This window comes from Alligator sinensis, unplaced genomic scaffold (genome assembly GCF_000455745.1).
Source record: "Alligator sinensis unplaced genomic scaffold, ASM45574v1 scaffold87_1, whole genome shotgun sequence".
Lineage (NCBI taxonomy): Eukaryota > Metazoa > Chordata > Crocodylia > Alligatoridae > Alligator > Alligator sinensis.
Window position 1 is genome coordinate 750,402 of NW_005841929.1, and position 6,630 is coordinate 757,031.

Consider the following 6,630-nt stretch of genomic DNA (forward strand, 5'->3'; position numbering starts at 1 on the left):
CCGGATCCCGGCCCGGCCCCCGCCAGCCGCGCGGGGCGCCGGGAAGTGTAGTCCGCGCGCGGGGCCGGGAGCGCTCCCGTCGCGCCCCGCGCCCTCCGCTGGGCGGCGCGGAGGAGGAGGAGGAGGAGGAGAAGGAGCAGGGCCAGGGCTGGGTCGGGTTGAGCAGGAGTGAAGCGCTGGGGCAGGCACCCAGAGGGGCTGCGGGGTCCCCATCCCTGGGGGCCAGGGCCCGGTTAGACCAAGCCCTGGCTGCGAGGATCTAGCATCCAGAGGGAACCAGCTTCGCGGCCTCTTGTGGGCTAAGAGCGGGTGTAGTCGCTGCACCGGTCTGTTACCCAAAACAAGGTGGATTTTAAATGGCGTTGGCAGGGCCGGGTCAACCTAGGCACGTGCCCAGGGCCCTAGGTGAAGAAGGGGCCGAGTTGTGTTTGTTTTACATATTCTAATTATGGAGAATAACATTTTTTTTTTAATTCATCCTCAGCTGGGGGCCCATGAGTTTGTTTGCCTAGGGCCCACTAAAGGGTTAATCCAGCCCTGGGCACTGTGTACTGGAAGGTGCACCCCTGTCCAAGACACTGCAGACCAGACACCCCTCCCTAGGAGTCTTGTAATCAGCTCCCTGCTGGCCAGCTTCCAGCGGGAGGGAGGACCTCTGCTACACCTCATTTTATGGAAATGGGGGACTCCTCCCTAGCTTGTTCCTGTGGCCTTGGATTAAGGACAAGTGAAACCCAGGGCCATCCAGACCCCAAACCTCGGGACTTGGGCCTGCACGTAGGATGCCTGCCAATGGATTTGAGAGTATCTGAAGCCCCAGACTGAAAAATCTGGGGTGGAGGATACTTGTTGGTCGTAGCCTCACATCAAAAAGGATTCAGAACTAATTTGGCTAATTTGACCTGGAATACAAAAATGTTACAAAGTGGGAAAAAAAGTCTAGTTGGGGATGGTGCTACTTTGAGCAGGGTGTGGGACTAGATAACCTCCTGAGGTCCATTCCCATTTGCTTATTGTATGAGCAAACCCTCATTTGCTATGATTGTATGAGCCATTCCAGATTGTAGGCCAATGCTATAAGCCCCCTTAGTGCCAGGGGGGCGTTAAGGACACATGACCGATGGCTTGGGATCACAAAAGACATAACAGGGGCAGGAGTGAAGGTCATGGTTTCAGAAGGAGTGCACCAAGGCAGAGGAGACACAGAGCAGAGTGCACTGGACAGCACCCAGAGGCCCTTGAATGCATCCAAGGAGCCAAATGGACACAACCCGGCAGAGCCGGCCTTAGGGGTGAGTGACATGGGCAACTGTCTAGGCTGCCATAGTCAGAGGGGTACCATATTGTTGGCTACAAATGTCCAACTTGGGATCCTTAAAATTCTAGTTTATTAGGCAGATTGAAACACTGTAATGGGTTAAATCATAAACCTTGGGGCTGGTCCCCACACATGCACACACATACACACACACAGTAGCAGGCTACAGAGTCAGGTATACCTATCCTACAAGAACTGGAGTCTGTCGTTGAGGCTTCTTTCAGCGTGGTGTTATCTTCCAGAAGGGGGTCACCAGCTGGTCCTTCTGGCTGGACAGGTCTGGTCGAGTTGGAGATCAAGAGGGTGCCACTGAGGGTCACTTTTCACTGTCTTTTATCTGTCCTTGGCAGACTTTGGTGACTCCCCAGTTTTCAGGTTTGCCCAATCCAGGGGTCATTGACCCTCGTGGGACTTCCACCCCCCTCGGTGGCTACTGGATGGCATCTGTCAGCCCCAGGGGTCGTCCGCATGAATGTGCAGGTTTGGGAGTCCGTTGATGAATTTTGAATAGGGCTCTGGGAGTGGTCAATCTGGAGATATTCAGCCCAAAAGTTGGTCTCTGGCGTTGATTAACTCAGGCCAGGGCTTCTAGCCCTTGAACACTGACGTTTAGAGATTTCCTGGTCGTTACATTGTCTTCTATTGAGTTCTTCCCTTGGCTGATCTGCAGCTTCCAGGTGTTAATTGCTGTGTGCTACCTTGTTCCACATTCAATCACAGATTCACTCCCTCTTTCAGGGGCCAGCCTGATACAAGGAAGGGCAGTTTGATTCCTACCCTTGTTAACATTGTTACAATGTATAACTTACTAAAACACATTTAGTTGAAAGGTGAGGAGTATAAAATATAAGCTACAAATGCCATGGCACACAAATAGATAAAAATACCAAACTACAAGGGGAGATACAAAATACACACATACACATTTTAAAATACAATTCCTTATCTTAAAGTGAAAGAGAGAGGAAGGAAGAAAAGGTAGAAAAAGAGAAACACATCCAAAGAGGGTGAGAGCAAATGCAGGCAAGAGGAAAAGGTGGGTTTCTGCTACAATATTAATAATGTTTCTATTTTATTTTTACCTGGAGAAAAATGTGTGTTGAGTTATGTGATGGTGCACCACATCCCCTGCACCCCCTTTTCAACATTCTATATCCACCCATGCAATGGACTATTTCATCAGATTATATTATTCTAATCAAATGCTATGAATGGCTATATGTAGCACCTGGTGAAGTAGGTTGTCGCCTAGGAAAGCTGATGCCTCTCTGAACCACTCTCAGTCTGACTTCTCATGACCTTCTGCCTGACTTCAGACTAACATGGCTACCCACCTCTCCATTTGTTGTGGCATGTAATAATTCTACTGTAAACACCCAAGGGATCAGAGACAGCTCCTGACCCAGGGCCTGATTTTAGAAAGCTCTGAGAACCCACAGAAGTGGGTGAAATCAGCTGGACCTGAGGATCTCTGAAAATCAGGTCAGGTACTTAAAAAACTCATTTTAGTTACAGTACATGAATAACAAAACAGGAACCAAGGTGGGGGCATTACCTCACAATCTTGGGAATGAACAGTGGATTGTTGAGAGAGAGAATACTCAAGAGACAGGAATTTCCACTCCACTACCGTAGGTTTATTCAACAGATAGCACACGCTCTTATATTAAGAAATTCACTAGTTACCTTGCAATTGAGTCTTGCTTCCTATCCTATTGATCATATAGTCCAGGGTCTTGCTGGGACGTTCAGGGATGTAGTGCAGTAGTCCAACAACCCTTTCTTTCCCAAACATTCTTTATACCCTTTGTTACTTGCATATTCATTATTTTTACTAGTACTAATACTACTACTGGCTATTTGCAGGTTATCTATAATAAATTTCTCACTATTGAGTATTTTTCCGAAACCTTATATACATAAACACACCCATCCCTGCATACCTTTCTTAGCACACATCCTTTCTTTCTGCACATTCTTCCCCACTACTGTCACTGACAGTTTTTGTGCATTGACAAAAATTGTAGCTGCTTGCTCAGTTTTAACCAGATAGTGACTTCCTCAGCAGCTCAACTGCTATGCAAAATGTGAAATGTGACATTGGTTGTTCTGTAGTTACAGGGGGTGCTGACAAGTTGCCACCTAATTGTTTTTCCCTCACATTATTTAAATAAGGAAGTAGGTTTTCTCCAATCCAGGTAGAAGGCCTGCAAGTGGTTTTTTTTTTAATATTACTATAGGTACTTCAGTTATTATATGGTAGTGATATTTTTTTAAACATGGAGTATTGTGATCTGCATAAAGGGGACATACTAGAAGTCAAAAGTCCTGTGTTTTGTTCTGGTCTCTGCCACTGACTTGTAGGACCTTAGGTCAGATTTTCAGAACATTTTCATAGCCAAACCTTATATTAAGTTTAACAGGAACTGTAAATGCTCAGCATCACCAAAAATCAAGTCGCATAACTTTGCATTAGTTCTTTTCTACCTACTGATGCCAACTACAAAAATTACATACCAAATAATATGCAAGAGGCAAGGAGTTTTTGGAATAATGTAGGTTTATTTGACTAACTATACAGAAATTATATATGGTTGCTGTAATAAAAAATAGTACCCGAAAATTCCATGCCTTTCTCATATGTCCTGGGCTACAACGTCACTATCAGGACTACAACATCACTACAACACTACAATATAAAGTAATATACATGCTTTTTTCTATCTGTTATTTATGTCAAGCTATGTCTGTTGTTTTCAGACTGAGAGAAAGCAATCAGTGCCTGAAAGCTTGGACAACATCTCTCCCAATACAGCTGGTCCAATAAAAGATGCTACTAAAAAATCCTTGCCTCTTGACCTCTTGAGCATTTTTAAGTCTGACATGCACAATAGTCCTAAACACTTACCATCAGACACAAGACTTCCACGGAAAGTTACCAGGGAAAGTTTTAATGGGAAAACATAATGGTGGGGGGGGATTCTCTAAATGAAAAGCTATTTTCTGTAGGCTACAGGGGGAGTAGAATTTTGTAAATCTAAATTATTTTGTTGTTATTATATGTGGGAACTAACGTCACCTACACACACAGAATCAAGAGTCATCTAGAGCTAAATAAAGTCATAGCTTGATGCTATCACTCTTGTTACTGTAAAATGAATGATTTTCTTATGTGGCTTTAAATTGAGGGTGGATTATTTTAGCAGGTAAATTGTAAAAACGAGTCTGTGATTTAAGGGCATTTACTAATCAGGGTGGTACCTGCATAAAGTTAGTCAGTACTACGTATGTACAAAAGAGTAGTACATTGTAAGAGACATAATAAAGGTCTTTCTGAGACTATCCAGTCTCCATCCACAATGCTGGATTAACTGAGCCTTATTTTTTTGCATTTAATATTAGAGAAGGTAAGAGTTCTATAAACGTCAGTGACACAACTCTTGGTTGAACACAACTACAGGATGGCTTTTTAAAAATGTGTAACTCATGTGTGAGGTCTGCTGACCTTAACCATTTATTCATATTTGTCAGAGCCTGAAACTTCTCGTCCACTTTAATGCATATTAACCTATTTTAATGCGCATTAAAGCATCACATTTAAAACTGTTTAATTAAAGTGTGTTAAAATAGGCTAATGCATATTGTCTGTCACTTAAAATGCATTCGCTTTATTTAATGCACATTACACACAGTTTCCTGGTACCTGACAAGGGAGGGTGCCTGTACATGAGCATGAAAGCTGCTCCAATGCACTGTTAATCAAGTCGGCTGGAGCATGGTAATTACTGTGCGCCAGCAGCCTCCCGCATCTCACATATCAATGTCCCTGCCCTTCAAAATGGTGGTGGGGGTGCTTGAACTAAAGCTTGTTGAACAAGCCCAGAGGTACTAGATATAATGTGTATTAACTAAAGTACATTAATGCATATGTAAATATGTCCATTGAGAGGAAAGGCAAAAAAACTCCCACCATTTACCGTACTTAATAGTGCAGGATGAAACCTACTCATCCATGCTCATGCTCTATATAATGTTTTAAAATGAGCTGTGGTATAGAGTAGTGGTTTTCAACCTTTTTTCATTTGCAAATCCCTAAAAAATTTTAAACAGAGATGTGGACCCTTTTGGAAATTTCAAATGGAGGTACCACCCCCCTTGAATTGTAAGTGTGGGCATTCATATACCATTTTTTCTTCATAGTCAGTAGCAGACACAGGTGTGGGAGAACCAGGCGCCTGCCCAGGGCCCAAACAAAAAAGGGACCCGAAAATGGTAATTTTTAAAATTATCATCATCATTATCTCTGGCAAAAGGGGACTCGATACTAAAAGTTTGCCCAAGGCTGCCAAAAGTCTAGGTATGGTGCTGATCATTGTAATCTATCGTGAACCCCTTAGACATAGTCTGCAGGGGTCTGTGGACCACAAGCTGAAAATCACTCATATAGAGAATTGTTTGGCTTATTTTGTGCAGTGGAACGCTAGATAGCTTTTTTCATTTACTTGTAGAAATGTCATGCTGTTTTCAGTATGTATGCAGTACTATAATCAGAAAATCCACACTGTCCTTGGAGACAAGACCTACCTTATTTTTACAGATCTTTGTGTGCAGGAGAAACAGACAATGTGTTTCTCAATGTATTTCTTGCCCCCGTCTCTTAGGGTCTGGATCTGAAAGCTTGGCTTTGATTCCAGCAAAGGTGCAATGTTCATCAAAGGCTTTTACTTCTTTGGCAGCAAAGGTCAAGTTCCTCACCTCTTAAATGTGCACAAGACTGGCTCTGTGGAAAAACTGAATCCAAGCCAAAGTTCTCCACCTTCAGCTCTCCTCAAGAAAGTGAAAAATGTCAAGCTAGAATCAATGTGATTAGCAGATTACATTTCTTGTTCCCAACACAAGGTGTCACACTAGCAACATACAAAAAACTAGAACATACATTTATTTAGCCAAAAAGTTTTAGACCCTCACTTATTTGGACCCCTTATTTTTGAACACTTGGATTGTATGAAGTCCCAGCTTGATCACTAGCAATTAAAAAGTACACGTGCAGGTTTTTTTTTAAGTCGGTTTTGCAATAATAATAATAATATAATAATGTTCTTGGACTGTTTAATATGTTTTGTTTATTCTTCTTCATGTTTGATGCTGTTTTATATCAGAGATGTCTTGCATATCTGAACATTTTGTATATCTGAACAGGGGATGGATTTCCCTGTGTTTCCATAGGGTTCAGATAAATGAGCGCTACGGTATTTTAAAAGAGACATACTAAGGGTTTGGAGTCAGGTTGAAGCTACTGCATTCATTGGCAA